General features: G+C 50.8%; 29 non-coding genes across 29 annotated transcripts; all 29 read right to left on the reverse strand.

Annotated features, from left to right (window-relative positions):
* Window positions 1-6,748: 6,748 nt before the first annotated feature.
* On the reverse strand, window positions 6,749-6,821 carry TRNAK-CUU (transfer RNA lysine (anticodon CUU)). The gene has a single exon. It is a non-coding gene; the product is annotated as a tRNA-Lys (tRNA).
* Window positions 6,822-6,960: 139 nt separating this feature from the next.
* TRNAK-CUU (transfer RNA lysine (anticodon CUU)) lies at window positions 6,961-7,033 on the reverse strand. Its single transcript has one exon. It is a non-coding gene; the product is annotated as a tRNA-Lys (tRNA).
* A 142-nt stretch (window positions 7,034-7,175) lies between these two features.
* On the reverse strand, window positions 7,176-7,248 carry TRNAK-CUU (transfer RNA lysine (anticodon CUU)). The gene has a single exon. It is a non-coding gene; the product is annotated as a tRNA-Lys (tRNA).
* Window positions 7,249-7,387: 139 nt separating this feature from the next.
* TRNAK-CUU (transfer RNA lysine (anticodon CUU)) lies at window positions 7,388-7,460 on the reverse strand. The gene has a single exon. It is a non-coding gene; the product is annotated as a tRNA-Lys (tRNA).
* A 143-nt stretch (window positions 7,461-7,603) lies between these two features.
* TRNAK-CUU (transfer RNA lysine (anticodon CUU)) lies at window positions 7,604-7,676 on the reverse strand. The gene has a single exon. It is a non-coding gene; the product is annotated as a tRNA-Lys (tRNA).
* Window positions 7,677-7,815: 139 nt separating this feature from the next.
* TRNAK-CUU (transfer RNA lysine (anticodon CUU)) lies at window positions 7,816-7,888 on the reverse strand. Its single transcript has one exon. It is a non-coding gene; the product is annotated as a tRNA-Lys (tRNA).
* Window positions 7,889-8,027: 139 nt separating this feature from the next.
* On the reverse strand, window positions 8,028-8,100 carry TRNAK-CUU (transfer RNA lysine (anticodon CUU)). The gene has a single exon. It is a non-coding gene; the product is annotated as a tRNA-Lys (tRNA).
* Window positions 8,101-8,239: 139 nt separating this feature from the next.
* On the reverse strand, window positions 8,240-8,312 carry TRNAK-CUU (transfer RNA lysine (anticodon CUU)). Its single transcript has one exon. It is a non-coding gene; the product is annotated as a tRNA-Lys (tRNA).
* Window positions 8,313-8,455: 143 nt separating this feature from the next.
* Window positions 8,456-8,528, reverse strand: TRNAK-CUU (transfer RNA lysine (anticodon CUU)). Its single transcript has one exon. It is a non-coding gene; the product is annotated as a tRNA-Lys (tRNA).
* Window positions 8,529-8,667: 139 nt separating this feature from the next.
* Window positions 8,668-8,740, reverse strand: TRNAK-CUU (transfer RNA lysine (anticodon CUU)). Its single transcript has one exon. It is a non-coding gene; the product is annotated as a tRNA-Lys (tRNA).
* A 139-nt stretch (window positions 8,741-8,879) lies between these two features.
* Window positions 8,880-8,952, reverse strand: TRNAK-CUU (transfer RNA lysine (anticodon CUU)). Its single transcript has one exon. It is a non-coding gene; the product is annotated as a tRNA-Lys (tRNA).
* Window positions 8,953-9,091: 139 nt separating this feature from the next.
* Window positions 9,092-9,164, reverse strand: TRNAK-CUU (transfer RNA lysine (anticodon CUU)). The gene has a single exon. It is a non-coding gene; the product is annotated as a tRNA-Lys (tRNA).
* A 139-nt stretch (window positions 9,165-9,303) lies between these two features.
* Window positions 9,304-9,376, reverse strand: TRNAK-CUU (transfer RNA lysine (anticodon CUU)). The gene has a single exon. It is a non-coding gene; the product is annotated as a tRNA-Lys (tRNA).
* Window positions 9,377-9,515: 139 nt separating this feature from the next.
* On the reverse strand, window positions 9,516-9,588 carry TRNAK-CUU (transfer RNA lysine (anticodon CUU)). The gene has a single exon. It is a non-coding gene; the product is annotated as a tRNA-Lys (tRNA).
* Window positions 9,589-9,727: 139 nt separating this feature from the next.
* TRNAK-CUU (transfer RNA lysine (anticodon CUU)) lies at window positions 9,728-9,800 on the reverse strand. The gene has a single exon. It is a non-coding gene; the product is annotated as a tRNA-Lys (tRNA).
* Window positions 9,801-9,939: 139 nt separating this feature from the next.
* TRNAK-CUU (transfer RNA lysine (anticodon CUU)) lies at window positions 9,940-10,012 on the reverse strand. The gene has a single exon. It is a non-coding gene; the product is annotated as a tRNA-Lys (tRNA).
* A 139-nt stretch (window positions 10,013-10,151) lies between these two features.
* TRNAK-CUU (transfer RNA lysine (anticodon CUU)) lies at window positions 10,152-10,224 on the reverse strand. Its single transcript has one exon. It is a non-coding gene; the product is annotated as a tRNA-Lys (tRNA).
* Window positions 10,225-10,363: 139 nt separating this feature from the next.
* On the reverse strand, window positions 10,364-10,436 carry TRNAK-CUU (transfer RNA lysine (anticodon CUU)). Its single transcript has one exon. It is a non-coding gene; the product is annotated as a tRNA-Lys (tRNA).
* A 139-nt stretch (window positions 10,437-10,575) lies between these two features.
* On the reverse strand, window positions 10,576-10,648 carry TRNAK-CUU (transfer RNA lysine (anticodon CUU)). The gene has a single exon. It is a non-coding gene; the product is annotated as a tRNA-Lys (tRNA).
* A 139-nt stretch (window positions 10,649-10,787) lies between these two features.
* TRNAK-CUU (transfer RNA lysine (anticodon CUU)) lies at window positions 10,788-10,860 on the reverse strand. Its single transcript has one exon. It is a non-coding gene; the product is annotated as a tRNA-Lys (tRNA).
* A 139-nt stretch (window positions 10,861-10,999) lies between these two features.
* Window positions 11,000-11,072, reverse strand: TRNAK-CUU (transfer RNA lysine (anticodon CUU)). Its single transcript has one exon. It is a non-coding gene; the product is annotated as a tRNA-Lys (tRNA).
* Window positions 11,073-11,211: 139 nt separating this feature from the next.
* TRNAK-CUU (transfer RNA lysine (anticodon CUU)) lies at window positions 11,212-11,284 on the reverse strand. The gene has a single exon. It is a non-coding gene; the product is annotated as a tRNA-Lys (tRNA).
* Window positions 11,285-11,426: 142 nt separating this feature from the next.
* On the reverse strand, window positions 11,427-11,499 carry TRNAK-CUU (transfer RNA lysine (anticodon CUU)). Its single transcript has one exon. It is a non-coding gene; the product is annotated as a tRNA-Lys (tRNA).
* A 142-nt stretch (window positions 11,500-11,641) lies between these two features.
* TRNAK-CUU (transfer RNA lysine (anticodon CUU)) lies at window positions 11,642-11,714 on the reverse strand. The gene has a single exon. It is a non-coding gene; the product is annotated as a tRNA-Lys (tRNA).
* Window positions 11,715-11,856: 142 nt separating this feature from the next.
* TRNAK-CUU (transfer RNA lysine (anticodon CUU)) lies at window positions 11,857-11,929 on the reverse strand. Its single transcript has one exon. It is a non-coding gene; the product is annotated as a tRNA-Lys (tRNA).
* Window positions 11,930-12,071: 142 nt separating this feature from the next.
* Window positions 12,072-12,144, reverse strand: TRNAK-CUU (transfer RNA lysine (anticodon CUU)). Its single transcript has one exon. It is a non-coding gene; the product is annotated as a tRNA-Lys (tRNA).
* Window positions 12,145-12,287: 143 nt separating this feature from the next.
* Window positions 12,288-12,360, reverse strand: TRNAK-CUU (transfer RNA lysine (anticodon CUU)). The gene has a single exon. It is a non-coding gene; the product is annotated as a tRNA-Lys (tRNA).
* Window positions 12,361-12,502: 142 nt separating this feature from the next.
* On the reverse strand, window positions 12,503-12,575 carry TRNAK-CUU (transfer RNA lysine (anticodon CUU)). The gene has a single exon. It is a non-coding gene; the product is annotated as a tRNA-Lys (tRNA).
* Window positions 12,576-12,718: 143 nt separating this feature from the next.
* Window positions 12,719-12,791, reverse strand: TRNAK-CUU (transfer RNA lysine (anticodon CUU)). Its single transcript has one exon. It is a non-coding gene; the product is annotated as a tRNA-Lys (tRNA).
* Window positions 12,792-16,306: the final 3,515 nt, after the last annotated feature.

Raw genomic sequence — 16,306 nt, forward strand, 5'->3', positions numbered from 1 at the left:
GCGCGATTGCAACAAAGCGGCAGACATTTTGGCCCGTTCGGCGTCGCCGCTACGCTCCCCGCCAGGCGTTTCCAGGCGTTTCCAGGCATGTTCCGATGCCACGTGTCTTCATGTGCGTGTGTGAGTGTATGTGCCATTGTGCCCGACCGGCGGCGATGCGACAGCACGAGGTTACCTTCTCCTTCCAGTCATTGTGCCCGACCAGAGGCGCTACGAGAGCCGAAGTTACCTTCTCCTCCCAGTCTTTGTGCCCGACCGGCGGCGCTACGACAGTGTGCGTCACCTTAGCCCATTGTACAATCACGTGCTCGTCTATTGAGGGGTTCCTTCTTGCCCTCAACTGCGAGAGTATAAAAACAGCTGCCCCCGGACGCCAAAGGAGGGCTCCGATTTCTTCTGTTGAGTAAAGTGCTCTCCCGTCTCTCTACTTCGGTCAACCTGACCGCCAACTCTTTGCGATGTTAAAATAAACAAGTTGTTTTGTTGTTACCAGTCGACTCATGCTTTGCCGGGACCTTCGGATGCTTCCAGTTGTACCCCAGGCCGCCAGGCCAACGCTACCCTTGGGGCTTGCGACCCAGGTACAACCACGGGCGTCAGCGCCGAGTTCCCAACCGATCGCACCAGCGGTGCGACCACAACAACTCGCGCCAGCGGTGCGATCCAAACAACCGTTGCCATCGGTGGGATTCAAATAACTGTCTGCCAGCGGTGAGATCGCGACAACGGAGGCCAGCAGCGAAGAGATGCAGTTGACTGTATGCTGAGCAGCTCAACAACGATCCGGGAGCAGTGCAACGAGCCCTGTGTGATGACTGGTTGCCTGCAGCTGAACGACTGCGCTGAACTCTTGGCTGCAAGGTTTGGTGAGTGCGGGACTTTCTTCTTCTGAGCTTTGCCAGGCTTTTGTTAGTGTCAGAAACGGAGCTGGTAATTGTGGTTGTCGTTGCTGCCGGGTTAGTTTGCGGCAAGACAATAGTAAGCAGTAGAGAAAGCAGCATTCAGAGCAGCCATGGATTTGAAGTCGTTGCGCAAACCGAAATTGTTGGAGCTTGCAAGAGAGTTGGGTCTGGATGTCTCAGACAAACTAAGAAAACCTGAACTGCTAAAGGCTATTCTTGAGTTAGAGGCTGAGGATGACGAGCTGTCGGAATGCCTTGAGACCATTGAAGAGAGGGAGACTGCAAAAAGACAGGAGCGCGAACTTAAAGAGCAAAAAGAAAAAGAAGAGCGTGAACGTAAAGAACAGAAAGAAAAAGAAGAGCGTGAACGTAAAGAACAGAAAGAGCGAGAGCAACAAGAGCGTGACCTTCAACACGCTTTGGAAATGAAGCGTCTTGAGGTTGAGATGGAACGCGCTCGTAATGAAAGTCAGGCACACGGTGCAGGAGAACGCGTATTGTTCAAAATGACTGACCTGATGCGGCCGTTTAAGCTTGGAGAGGACATTGGTTTGTGCCTGGTTAACTTTGAGCGAACGTGCGAGAAGCAGGGGTTCTCTCGGGAAATGTGGCCACAGCGCTTGCTCACTTTGTTACCCGGCGAGGCGGCCGACGTAGTCGCTCGCTTGGATAGAGAGGAGGCAGAGGATTTCGACACAGTGAAATCGAGTCTTCTAAAAAAGTACCGGCTGTCTGCGGAGGCGTTCCGTCGGAAGTTTCGGGAAAATGAGAAAGGCAAAAGTGAGGCATATACAGAGTTTGCGTACAGGCTTATGTCAAACATGCAGGAGTGGCTCAAAGAAGAGAAAGCGTTTGCTGACCACGATAAAGTTCTGCAGTGTTTTGGGCTAGAACAGTTTTATAGTCGGTTACCTGAGAACGTGCGGTACTGGGTCTTGGATAGGCCAGACGTTTGTAAGGTGGCTAAAGCCGCTGAGCTAGCCGAGGAGTTTGTGACGCGTCGGGCTCGCGGAGCTAAGGACGGTCAAAAGGGTGAATTTGGCCCCAAGTTTGAGAGGCCGAAGTTCACGCCCATGCGATTAAACGGGGACACGCGTAGTGCGGATGCGAGTGAAAGCAGTCCGACAAAACGTAAGGAGACGGCGGCAGCCAAACGCGGAAAGCGGTTCGAGATGAGGCGAGCGCGCGTTTGTTATACGTGCCAGAAGCCGGGTCACTTTTCGGCGCAGTGTCCGGAAACAACACCAAAAGTTGTGTTTTTTTCATTAGGCAGCACTGACGAGAACATGAAGCTTCTCGAGCCTTACATGCGAGACCTCCTCGTGAACGGGAAAGAGTGCCGAGTGCTTCGCGATTCCGCAGCTACGATGGATGTAGTTCACCCCTCCTACGTAGAACCCGATATGTTCACGGGCGAGTGCGCATGGATCAAGCAAGCCGTGGAAGCTCATAGCGTGTGTGTGCCAGTAGCAAAGGTGCTTATTGAAGGACCTTTCGGAGCGCTTGAGACGGAGGCGGCCGTGTCATCTATGCTGCCCCCCCAGTACCCGTACCTATTTTCGAACAGGTCCGATCACCTCCTGCGCGAGAAGGGGCTTTTGTTTGGTGAAGCTAGTGTTCAGGCCTTAACCAGATCGAAGGTTCGGGAGCTCGCTGCAAAGGCGGTAGTTGCGGGGCCGACGTTATCGAACAATGAAAAAGGGTCAGAGGTGCAGCAAGCTGACGAACTGAATAAAATTGAGCCTGTAGCGTTGAAGGCGCCAGATACTGGAGAGGAAATGCCCGATAAGGGAAAGTTAGAACAGCTATCTGCAGATTTGCTCATCGCGCCTACGTCAGACGGACTTGATAGGTTGCTAAAAGTCAGCCGGTCGGCTTTGATAGCCGAGCAAAAGAAGGATGGTAGCCTAGAAAACATACGCTGCAATGTCAAGGAAGGTATCGCCAGGAAAACTGCGCGTTTTGTGGAAAGAGGTGGAGTCCTGTACCGGAAGTATCTAGACCACAGAGGAGTGGAGTTCGATCAGCTGATCGTGCCTCAATGCTATCGTCAGGATCTGTTGCGCTTGACGCACGGGGGTTCGTGGTCCGGACACCTAGGAGTTAAGAAAACTAAGGACCGTCTCTTGCAAGAGTACTATTGGCCAGGGTGTTTTCGGGACGCAGACCATTTCGTGAGGACATGTGACACCTGTCAGCGGGTGGGCAAACCAGGGGACAAATCAAGGGCGCCGTTGAAATTGGTACCTATCATTACGGAGCCTTTTAAACGGCTCGTTATTGATAGAGTGGGACCTCTGCCGGTAACAGCCACGGGGTACAGACACATTTTGACTGTGATCTGCCCAGCGACAAAGTTCCCTGAAGCAGTGCCGCTTAAAGAACTCAGCTCAGTTGAGATAGTCAATGCACTACTGTCCATATTTGCGCGAGTTGGTTTTCCTGCGGAAATCCAATCAGATCAGGGCACAGTGTTTACTAGCGCTTTGACGACAACTTTTCTCGAAAGGTGTGGGGTAAAGCTGCTACACAGCTCAGTGTACCACCCACAGTCGAATTCCGTTGAGAAGCTCCACTCCGTCATGAAGCGCGTGTTGAGAGCATTGTGTTTTGAACATCGAACTGACTGGGAGCTGTGTCTGCCTGGGGTGATGTTTGCATTAAGGACCGCGCCGCATGCGGCTACGGGGTTTTCGCCAGCTGAACTGGTGTACGGTCGCTCGCTTCGGTCTCCGCTTCGCATGCTTCGAGAATCGTGGGAAGGCAGGGGCGACGACCCAGTCGTGGTGGAGTACGTGCTTAAGCTCCTCGAACGCTTAAGAAGGGCACAGGAGTTGTCAGGTGAAGCAATGGCAAAGGCCCAGCAGAGGGCCAAGGTTTATTATGATCGGACAGCCAGGGCCCGTCGTTTTGAGGTGGGCGATGAGGTCATGATATTGCGCACATCGCTAAACAACAAACTAGACGTGCAGTGGGAGGGCCCAGCACGAATTTTTCAGAAACTGTCGGACGTTAACTACGTGGTGAGTCTGCCAGGAAAGCGGAAAGCACAGCAAGTTTACCACTGTAATCTACTCAAACCTTATAGACAAAGGGAAGCAGTGGTGTGCATGATGGTAAACGTTCCTGAAGAGTTTCCGGTCGAGCTTCCGGGACTAGGCTCAGTGACGAACAGGGAAGACACCGGTCAAGTCATTAGTGACCTTATCAGTAAAGCACCGCTGTCGCCTGAGCAGAAAACCGAACTACACCAGCTTTTACAAGAGTTTCAAGGTCTGTTCTCTGAGAGGCCTGGTAGGACTTCTGTACTTACTCATGATATAGAACTTACCTCCCCAGAGCCAGTACGATCCAAGGCGTATCGGGTGTCACACCGCCAGAGCGATATTATGGAGGCTGAGGTAACGAAAATGCTACAGCTCGGTGTTATTGAGGCAGGTGAGAGTGATTATACCTCCCCTTTGATTTTAGTTGAGGTACCGGGCAAGGAACCTCGTCCTTGCGTCGACTACCGCAGGCTTAATTCCATCACTAAGGATCAAATTTATCCGATCCCTAACATCGAGGAGCGCCTTGAAAAAGTTAGTAGCACTCAGTTTATTTCCACCCTAGATCTTGTCAGGGGTTATTGGCAGGTTCCACTTACAGAAGAGGCTAGTAGGTATGCGGCGTTCATTTCAACAATGGGAACATTCCGTCCTAAAGTATTGAGTTTTGGTTTGAAGAACGCGCCATACTGTTTTTCAAGCCTCATGGATAAAGTGTTGCGGGGACAGCAAGAATTCGCTTTACCGTATCTAGACGACGTAGCGATATTCTCCGCATCCTGGTCTGAGCATATGGCACACTTGCGGGCAGTGCTAACCCGCCTGCGCGAAGCGGGCTTGACAGTCAAGGCTCCTAAGTGCCAGTTAGCACAGGCCGCGGTTGTCTACCTCGGTCACGTGATTGGTCAGGGTCGTCGCCGCCCCTCTGAAATAAAGGTGGCCGCTGTGCGAGACTTCCCGCAACCGCGCACGAAGACCGATATTCGGTCGTTCTTAGGTGTCGCCGGCTACTATCAGAGGTACATCGCCAGGTACTCTGATATCGCGGCTCCCCTGACGGATGCTCTAAGAAAAACAGAGCCCCAAACAGTCGTCTGGGACGAGACAAAGGAAAGAGCGTTTAGCGCCCTAAAGAGTGCCCTAACAAGCCAGCCGGTGCTACGATCGCCAGACTATACAAAAGGGTTCGTTGTTCAATGCGATGCTAGTGAGCGAGGCATGGGCGTTGTACTGTGCCAACGGGAAAATGGAGAAGTAGAACACCCCGTCCTGTATGCTAGTCGTAAGCTGACCAGTCGTGAGCAGGCGTATAGCGCCACCGAGAAAGAGTGTGCATGTCTCGTGTGGGCCGTTCAGAAATTGTCATGCTGTCTAGCCGGCTCGAGGTTTATCATTGAGACGGATCACTGCCCTCTCCAATGGCTGCAGACCATCTCTCCCAAAAATGGCCGCCTCCTGCGCTGGAGCCTCGCTTTGCAACAATATTCCTTTGAGGTGCGTTACAAAAAGGGGAGTCTCAACGGTAACGCCGATGGCTTAAGTCGAAGCCCTTAACGTAGGAATCAGCCTCAAAATTGTTTGTTACTGATGTTTTTCTTCCTGAGGCAGGATTGTTTAACATATTGCTTTTGTTTAGTGTTTCAAAGTGATGATATGCTTTCTAGTGCAATTTTCCAATTTGTGGACGCGTTCTGAGTGATGCTAGACTACTGTAAGGAACTAGGCAGTGGTATAAAAAGGGGAAAGAGCCTGGCAGGGCTTAGTGAGGGTTGTGCCGTGCTTGCTGACTGAGCGGTTGAGTTTCAGCGTAGTTCTAACGCTTGCCGGGAACGAGAACAAGAATGTGAACTCTCCCGAAGTCACTTTGCAGTGTCCTGTGCGAACCTGAACGAGAGAACGAGGCCTTCTCTGTGCGCTGCGCTCAAGAATCGTCGAGGGACGCCCGACTTCTGTTATGAGCATCATCGAGCGACATCCCTCCGGACAGCGGATGCAGTCCCCTGTCCATCGGGATCTCCTTCCCCCGGCGGGGCGGTCTGTTACGTTTCGCCTACGACGCGCGGTTTAGCCGGCGCGATTGCAACAAAGCGGCAGACATTTTGGCCCGTTCGGCGTCGCCGCTACGCTCCCCGCCAGGCGTTTCCAGGCGTTTCCAGGCGTTTCCAGGCATGTTCCGATGCCACGTGTCTTCATGTGCGTGTGTGAGTGTATGTGCCATTGTGCCCGACCGGCGGCGATGCGACAGCACGAGGTTACCTTCTCCTTCCAGTCATTGTGCCCGACCAGAGGCGCAACGAGAGCCGAAGTTACCTTCTCCTCCCAGTCTTTGTGCCCGACCGGCGGCGCTACGACAGTGTGCGTCACCTTAGCCCATTGTACAATCACGTGCTCGTCTATTGAGGGATTCCTTCTTGCCCTCAACTGCGAGAGTATAAAAACAGCTGCCCCCGGACGCCAAAGGAGGGCTCCGATTTCTTCTGTTGAGTAAAGTGCTCTCCCGTCTCTCTACTTCGGTCAACCTGACCGCCAACTCTTTGCGATGTTAAAATAAACAAGTTGTTTTGTTGTTACCAGTCGACTCATGCTTTGCCGGGACCTTCGGATGCTTCCAGTTGTACCCCAGGCCGCCAGGCCAAAGCTACCCTTGGGGCTTGCGACCCAGGTACAACCACGGGCGTCAGCGCCGAGTTCCCAACCGATCGCACCAGCGGTGCGACCACAACAACTCGCGCCAGCGGTGCGATCCAAACAACCGTTGCCATCGGTGGGATTCAAATAGCAAGGAAAGAAAAAAAACAGCGCCCAACGTGGGGCTCGAACCCACGACCCTGAGATTAAGAGTCTCATGCTCTACCGACTGAGCTAGCCGGGCGGACAAACATGGCCCTTGGCAAGCACTACTGGTGTGTACTAGGTGAGAAATATTCGTTAGAAGATAGCAGGAGAAAGGGGAATAAATGAGAGTAAGCGTTGGTGCGCAACGAGTGATCCATGGCAAGGAAAAAAAACAGCGCCCATCGTGGGGCTCGAACCCACGACCCTGAGATTAAGAGTCTCATGCTCTACCGACTGAGCTAGACGGGCGGACAAACATGGGCGTTGGCAAGCACTACTGGTGTGTACAAGGCGAGAAATATTCGTTAGAGGATAGGAGGAGAAAGGGGAATAAATGAGAGTAAGCGTGGATGCGCAACGAGTGATCCTTGGCAAGGAAAGAAAACAACAGCGCCCAACGTGGGGCTCGAACCCACGACCCTGAGATTAAGAGTCTCATGCTCTACCGACTGAGCTAGCCGGGCGGACAAACATGGCCCTTGGCAAGCACTGCTGGTGTGTACTAGGTGAGAAATATTCGTTAGAAGATAGCAGGAGAAAGGGGAATAAATGAGAGTAAGCGTTGGTGCGCAACGAGTGATCCATGGCAAGGAAAAAAAACAGCGCCCAACGTGGGGCTCGAACCCACGACCCTGAGATTAAGAGTCTCATGCTCTACTGACTGAGATAGCCGGGCGGACAAACATGGCCATTGGCAAGCACTACTGGTGTGTACAAGGCGAGAAATATTCGTTAGAAGATAGGAGGAGAAAGGGGAATAAATGAGAGTAAGCGTGGGTGCGCAACGAGTTATCCTTGGCAAGGAAAGAAAAAAAACAGCGCCCAACGTGGGGCTCGAACCCACGACCCTGAGATTAAGAGTCTCATGCTCTACCGACTGAGCTAGCCGGGCGGACAAACATGGCCCTTGGCAAGCACTACTGGTGTGTACTAGGTGAGAAATATTCGTTAGAAGACAGGAGGAGTAAGGGGAATAAATGAGAGTAAGCGTTGGTGCGCAACGAGTGATCCATGGCAAGGAAAAAAAACAGCGCCCAACGTGGGGCTCGAACACACGACCCTGAGATTAAGAGTCTCATGCTCTACCGACTGAGCTAGCCGGGCGGACAAACATGGCCCTTGGCAAGCACTACTGGTGTGTACAAGGCGAGAAATATTCGTTAGAAGATAGGAGGAGAAAGGGGAATAAATGAGAGTAAGCGTTGGTGCGCAACGAGTGATCCACGGCAAGGAAAAAAAACAGCGCCCAACGTGGGGCTCGAACACACGACCCTGAGATTAAGAGTCTCATGCTCTACCGACTGAGCTAGCCGGGCGGACAAACATGGCCCTTGGCAAGCACTACTGGTGTGTACTAGGTGAGAAATATTCGTTAGAAGATAGGAGGAGAAAGGGGAATAAATGAGAGTAAGCGTTGGTGCGCAACGAGTGATCCATGGCAAGGAAAAAAAACAGCGCCCAACGTGGGGCTCGAACCCACGACCCTGAGATTAAGAGTCTCATGCTCTACCGACTGAGCTAGCCGGGCGGACAAACATGGCCATTGGCAAGCACTACTGGTGTGTACAAGGCGAGAAATATTCGTTAGAAGATAGGAGGAGAAAGGGGAATAAATGAGAGTAAGCGTGGGTGTGCAACGAGTTATCCTTGGCAAGGAAAGAAAAAAAACAGCGCCCAACGTGGGGCTCGAACCCACGACCCTGAGATTAAGAGTCTCATGCTCTACCGACTGAGCTAGCCGGGCGGACAAACATGGCCCTTGGCAAGCACTACTGGTGTGTACAAGGCGAGAAATATTCGTTAGAGGATAGGAGGAGAAAGGGGAATAAATGAGAGTAAGCGTGGGTGCGCAACGAGTGATCCATGGCAAGGAAAAAAACCAGCGCCCAACGTGGGGCTCGAACACACGACCCTGAGATTAAGAGTCTCATGCTCTACCGACTGAGCTAGCCGGGCGGACAAACATGGCCCTTGGCAAGCACTACTGGTGTGTACTAGGTGAGAAATATTCGTTAGAAGATAGGAGGAGAAAGGGGAATAAATGAGAGTAAGCGTTGGTGCGCAACGAGTGATCCATGGCAAGGAAAAAAAACAGCGCCCAACGTGGGGCTCGAACCCACGACCCTGAGATTAAGAGTCTCATGCTCTACCGACTGAGCTAGCCGGGCGGACAAACATGGCCATTGGCAAGCACTACTGGTGTGTACAAGGCGAGAAATATTCGTTAGAGGATAGGAGGAGAAAGGGGAATAAATGAGAGTAAGCGTTGGTGCGCAACGAGTGATCCATGGCAAGGAAAAAAACCAGCGCCCAACGTGGGGCTCGAACCCACGACCCTGAGATTAAGAGTCTCATGCTCTACCGACTGAGCTAGCCGGGCGGACAAACATGGCCCTTGGCAAGCACTACTGGTGTGTACAAGGCGAGAAATATTCGTTAGAGGATAGGAGGAGAAAGGGGAATAAATGAGAGTAAGCGTGGGTGCGCAACGAGTGATCCATGGCAAGGAAAAAAACCAGCGCCCAACGTGGGGCTCGAACACACGACCCTGAGATTAAGAGTCTCATGCTCTACCGACTGAGCTAGCCGGGCGGACAAACATGGCCCTTGGCAAGCACTACTGGTGTGTACTAGGTGAGAAATATTCGTTAGAAGATAGGAGGAGAAAGGGGAATAAATGAGAGTAAGCGTTGGTGCGCAACGAGTGATCCACGGCAAGGAAAAAAAACAGCGCCCAACGTGGGGCTCGAACACACGACCCTGAGATTAAGAGTCTCATGCTCTACCGACTGAGCAAGCCGGGCGGACAAACATGGCCCTTGGCAAGCACTACTGGTGTGTACAAGGCGAGAAATATTCGTTAGAGGATAGGAGGAGAAAGGGGAATAAATGAGAGTAAGCGTGGGTGCGCAACGAGTGATCCATGGCAAGGAAAAAAACCAGCGCCCAACGTGGGGCTCGAACACACGACCCTGAGATTAAGAGTCTCATGCTCTACCGACTGAGCTAGCCGGGCGGACAAACATGGCCCTTGGCAAGCACTACTGGTGTGTACAAGGCGAGAAATATTCGTTAGAGGATAGGAGGAGAAAGGGGAATAAATGAGAGTAAGCGTGGGTGCGCAACGAGTGATCCATGGCAAGGAAAAAAACCAGCGCCCAACGTGGGGCTCGAACCCACGACCCTGAGATTAAGAGTCTCATGCTCTACCGACTGAGCTAGCCGGGCGGACAAACATGGCCCTTGGCAAGCACTACTGGTGTGTACAAGGCGAGAAATATTCGTTAGAGGATAGGAGGAGAAAGGGGAATAAATGAGAGTAAGCGTGGGTGCGCAACGAGTGATCCATGGCAAGGAAAAAAACCAGCGCCCAACGTGGGGCTCGAACACACGACCCTGAGATTAAGAGTCTCATGCTCTACCGACTGAGCTAGCCGGGCGGACAAACATGGCCCTTGGCAAGCACTACTGGTGTGTACTAGGTGAGAAATATTCGTTAGAAGATAGGAGGAGAAAGGGGAATAAATGAGAGTAAGCGTTGGTGCGCAACGAGTGATCCACGGCAAGGAAAAAAAACAGCGCCCAACGTGGGGCTCGAACACACGACCCTGAGATTAAGAGTCTCATGCTCTACCGACTGAGCAAGCCGGGCGGACAAACATGGCCCTTGGCAAGCACTACTGGTGTGTACAAGGCGAGAAATATTCGTTAGAGGATAGGAGGAGAAAGGGGAATAAATGAGAGTAAGCGTGGGTGCGCAACGAGTGATCCATGGCAAGGAAAAAAACCAGCGCCCAACGTGGGGCTCGAACACACGACCCTGAGATTAAGAGTCTCATGCTCTACCGACTGAGCTAGCCGGGCGGACAAACATGGCCCTTGGCAAGCACTACTGGTGTGTACTAGGTGAGAAATATTCGTTAGAAGATAGGAGGAGAAAGGGGAATAAATGAGAGTAAGCGTTGGTGCGCAACGAGTGATCCACGGCAAGGAAAAAAAACAGCGCCCAACGTGGGGCTCGAACACACGACCCTGAGATTAAGAGTCTCATGCTCTACCGACTGAGCAAGCCGGGCGGACAAACATGGCCCTTGGCAAGCACTACTGGTGTGTACAAGGCGAGAAATATTCGTTAGAGGATAGGAGGAGAAAGGGGAATAAATGAGAGTAAGCGTGGGTGCGCAACGAGTGATCCATGGCAAGGAAAAAAACCAGCGCCCAACGTGGGGCTCGAACACACGACCCTGAGATTAAGAGTCTCATGCTCTACCGACTGAGCAAGCCGGGCGGACAAACATGGCCCTTGGCAAGCACTACTGGTGTGTACAAGGCGAGAAATATTCGTTAGAGGATAGGAGGAGAAAGGGGAATAAATGAGAGTAAGCGTGGGTGCGCAACGAGTGATCCATGGCAAGGAAAAAAACCAGCGCCCAACGTGGGGCTCGAACCCACGACCCTGAGATTAAGAGTCTCATGCTCTACCGACTGAGCTAGCCGGGCGGACAAACATGGCCCTTGGCAAGCACTACTGGTGTGTACAAGGCGAGAAATATTCGTTAGAGGATAGGAGGAGAAAGGGGAATAAATGAGAGTAAGCGTGGGTGCGCAACGAGTGATCCATGGCAAGGAAGGAAAAAAACAGCGCCCAACGTGGGGCTCGAACCCACGACCCTGAGATTAAGAGTCTCATGCTCTACCGACTGAGCTAGCCGGGCGGACAAACAAGGCCCTTGGCAAGCACTACTGGTGTGTACAAGGCGAGAAATATTCGTTAGAGGATAGGAGGAGAAAGGGGAATAAATGAGAGTAAGCGTGGGTGCGCAACGAGTGATCCATGGCAAGGAAGGAAAAAAACAGCGCCCAACGTGGGGCTCGAACCCACGACCCTGAGATTAAGAGTCTCATGCTCTACCGACTGAGCTAGCCGGGCGGACAAATATGGCCCTTGGCAAGCACTACTGGTGTGTACAAGGCGAGAAATATTCGTTAGAGGATAGGAGGAGAAAGGGGAATAAATGAGAGTAAGCGTGGGTGCGCAACGAGTGATCCATGGCAAGGAAGGAAAAAAACAGCGCCCAACGTGGGGCTCGAACCCACGACCCTGAGATTAAGAGTCTCATGCTCTACCGACTGAGCTAGCCGGGCGGACAAACAAGGCCCTTGGCAAGCACTACTGGTGTGTACAAGGCGAGAAATATTCGTTAGAGGATAGGAGGAGAAAGGGGAATAAATGAGAGTAAGCGTGGGTGCGCAACGAGTGATCCATGGCAAGGAAGGAAAAAAACAGCGCCCAACGTGGGGCTCGAACCCACGACCCTGAGATTAAGAGTCTCATGCTCTACCGACTGAGCTAGCCGGGCGGACAAACAAGGCCCTTGGCAAGCACTACTGGTGTGTACAAGGCGAGAAATATTCGTTAGAGGATAGGAGGAGAAAGGGGAATAAATGAGAGTAAGCGTGGGTGCGCAACGAGTGATCCATGGCAAGGAAGGAAAAAAAACAGCGCCCAACGTGGGGCTCGAACCCACGACCCTGAGATTAAGAGTCTCATGCTCTACCGACTGAGCTAGCCGGGCGGACAAACATGGCCCTTGGCCAGCACTACTGGTGTGTACAAGGCGAGAAATATTCGTTAGAGGATAGGAGGAGAAAGGGGAATAAATGAGAGTAAGCGTGGGTGCGCAACGAGTGATCCATGGCAAGGAAGGAAAAAAACAGCGCCCAACGTGGGGCTCGAACCCACGACCCTGAGATTAAGAGTCTCATGCTCTACCGACTGAGCTAGCCGGGCGGACAAACAAGGCCCTTGGCAAGCACTACTGGTGTGTACAAGGCGAGAAATATTCGTTAGAGGATAGGAGGAGAAAGGGGAATAAATGAGAGTAAGCGTGGGTGCGCAACGAGTGATCCATGGCAAGGAAAGAAAAAAAACAGCGCCCAACGTGGGGCTCGAACCCACGACCCTGAGATTAAGAGTCTCATGCTCTACCGACTGAGCTAGCCGGGCGGACAAACATGGCCCTTGGCAAGCACTACTGGTGTGTACAAGGCGAGAAATATTCGTTAGAGGATAGGAGGAGAAAGGGGAATAAATGAGAGTAAGCGTGGGTGCGCAACGAGTGATCCATGGCAAGGAATGAAAAAAACAGCGCCCAACGGGGGGGGGGGGGGGGGCTCGAACCCGCGACCCTGAGATTAATAGTCTCATGCTCTACCGACTGAGCCAGCCGGTTTTTTTTTTTTTTCTTCTTCATTGCCGACTTCGACGTACTCAATCAAGGTTTACAAAGATAAAACGTGTGGACCACACTTTGGCCAACACGGTACTAAAATCTTTTTAGCAACGCTAATTCATCAAATAAGGAGATCCATTGTGGTGGATCAGGCAGCGCTTTGAAAGCATCTCTTACACACACAACACTCTCAATGAAGTTTTCCCGAGCCGGTCGAACAACAATGTCTCCGTTTTGAAATTGCAATCTAGTTTTCCACATAGCGTGGAGGCTCAGGATCGTAAGGTCATACGGGACATCCTCGGCGTTATCAATCGGTAAGAAGCGTATTTCATATGGGTCCAGGGGTAACTGTTTTTTCAATGTTCTCTGCAGAACATCCCAGTGAAAGATGGCGTCCCAGCAATCTAAGAATGCATGTTCTATTGTTTCCGGTTTTTTACATAATAAGCAGTCGGCGCTCCAGGGTATGAAAATACCCTTCTCATGAAGCCAGGTCTTAACGGGAAGTGTGTTTGTGTGCATGTTGAAGAAAAAAGATTTAGCTGACGGGCGTATTGGCATTTTTTTCACTCTCTTTAGAACGTCTTGTCCTGGGCCTCCACGTTGCGGAAAACGGTACAAAGGTGGAGGGAACATCGTGTCCACGAGATCTCTGTATAATTTTTTCTTGGTAACGGTGGACAGGTATTGCTGTGAAAAACGTACGTTCAACATCTTATATGAACATACCACTTCGCGTAGGTAACCAGTCACTGCTCCTGGCATATTGTGAACAGTCGAAACAATGCATTCTGGAAGTTGTCTACCCAGCCGTACCTGTATCACTGTCCGGAGAAAAAGATCGTTTTGATCCCGTAAAAACACAAAGCGTGAGACGACTTGTCGCAGAAACAAATGAGCTAAACCAAGCCCACCTTTCTTGACCGGGAGGAACAAGTTCGTTCGACTCATCCTCTCCCAGGTGGAGGCCCAAATGAAGATAGCGAAAACACGGTGAACTTTTTGTACGCTTACCCTCGCAGCACACAACACATTCATAAGGTACCATATCTTGGAAACTAAAAAAAGGTTGCAAACAGTGGCTCTAAAAAACATTGACAATTGTTTTTCTCTCCACCCGTCAGCCTTTTTCTTTGCTTTCGACACTTGATCTAGCCAGTACGATTCAGGTTCACGGTAATTTCCGACAGGCACACCCAAGTATTGCGTTGGTAACGTCGACCACTTCAGTCGATAAAAGGTCTCCGGCGTGTCTTTCCAACTACCATGCCAGAAGCCGTAACTCTTCATCATCATCATCAGCCTGGTTACGCCCACTGCAGGGCAAAGGCCTCTCCCATACTTCTCCAACAACCCCGGTCATGTACTAATTGTGGCCATGCCGTTCCTGCAAACTTCTTAATCTCATCCGCCCACCTAACATTCTGCCGCCCCCTGCTACGCTTCCCTTCCCTTGGGATCCAGTCCGTAACCCTTAACGACCATCGGTTATCTTCCCTCCTCATTACATGTCCTGCCCATGCCCATTTCTTTTTCTTGATTTCAACTAAGATGTCTTTAACTCGCGTTTGTTCCCTCACCCAATCTGCTCTTTTCTTATCCCTTAACGTTACACCTATCATTCTCCTTTCCATAGCTCGTTGTGTCGTCCTCAATTTGAGTAGAACCCTTTTCGTAAGCCTCCAGGTTTCTGCCCCGTAGGTGAGTACTGGTAAGACACAGCTATTATATACTTTTCTCTTGAGGGATAACGGCAACCTGCTGTTCATGATTTCGGAATGCCTGCCAAACGCACTCCAGCCCATTCTTATTCTTCTGATTATTTCCGTCTCATGATCCGGATCCGCCGTCATTACCTGCCCTAAGTAGATGTATTCCCCCACGACTTCCAGTGCCTCGCTGCCTATTGTAAATTGCTGTTCTCTGCCGAGACTGTTAAGCATTACTTTAGTTTTCTGCATATTAATTTTTAGACCCACTCTTCTGCTTTGCCTCTCCAGGTCAGTGAGCATGCATTGCAATTGGTCCCCTGAGTTACTAAGCAAGGCAATATCATCAGCGAATCGCAAGTTACTAAGGTATTCTCCATTAACTTTTATCCCCAATTCTTCCCAATCCAGGTCTCTGAATACCTCCTGTAAACACGCTGTGAATAGCATTGGAGATATCGTATCTCCCTGCCTGACGCCTTTCTTTATTGAGATTTTGTTGCTTGCTTTATGGAGGACTACGGTGGCTGTGGAGCCGCTATAGATATCTTCCAGTATTTTTACATATGGCTCATCTACACCCTGATTCCGTAATGCATCCATGACTGCTGAGGTTTCGACTGAATCAAACGCTTTCTCGTAATCAATGAAAGCTATATATAAGGGTTGGTTATATTCTGCACATTTCTCTATCACTTGATTGATAGTGTGAATATGGTCTATTGTTGAGTAGCCTTTACGGAATCCTGCCTGGTCCTTTGGCTGACAGAAGTCTAAGGTGTTCCTGATTCTATTTGCAATTACCTTAGTAAATACTTTGTAGGCAACGGACAGTAAGCTGATCGGTCTATAATTTTTCAAGTCTTTGGCGTCCCCTTTCTTATGGATTAGGATTATGTTAGCGTTCTTCCAAGATTCCGGTACGCTCGAGGTCATGAGGCATTGCGTATACAGGGTGGCCAGTTTCTCTAGAACAATCTGTCCACCATCCTTCAACAAATCTGCTGTTACCTGATCCTCCCCTGCTGCCTTCCCCCATTGCATATCTCCTAAGGCTTTCTTTACTTCTTCCGGCGTTACCTTCGGGATTTCGAATTCCTCTAGACTATTTTCTCTTCCATTATCGTCGTGGGTGTCACTGGTACTGTATAAATCTCTATAGAACTCCTCAGCCACTTGAACTATCTCATCCATATTAGTAATGATATTGCCGGCTTTGTCTCTTAGCGCATACATCTGATTCTTGCCAATTCCTAGTTTCTTCTTCACTGTTTTTAGGCTTCCTCCGCTCCTGAGAGCATGTTCAATTCTATCCATATTATACTTCCTTATGTCAGCTGTCTTACGCTTGTTGATTAACTTCGAAAGTTCTGCCAGTTCTATTCTAGCTGTAGGGTTAGATCTTTCATACATTGGCGTTTCTTGATAAGATCTTTCGTCTCCTGCGATAGTTTGCTGGTATCCTGCCTAACGGAGTTACCACCGACTTCCATTGCACACTCCTTAATGATGCCCACAAGATTGTCGTTCATTGCTTCAACACTAAGGTCCTCTTCCTGAGTTAAAGCTGAATACCT

Source organism: Dermacentor variabilis, chromosome 3, assembly GCF_050947875.1.
Source record: "Dermacentor variabilis isolate Ectoservices chromosome 3, ASM5094787v1, whole genome shotgun sequence".
Classification (NCBI taxonomy): Eukaryota; Metazoa; Arthropoda; class Arachnida; order Ixodida; family Ixodidae; genus Dermacentor; species Dermacentor variabilis.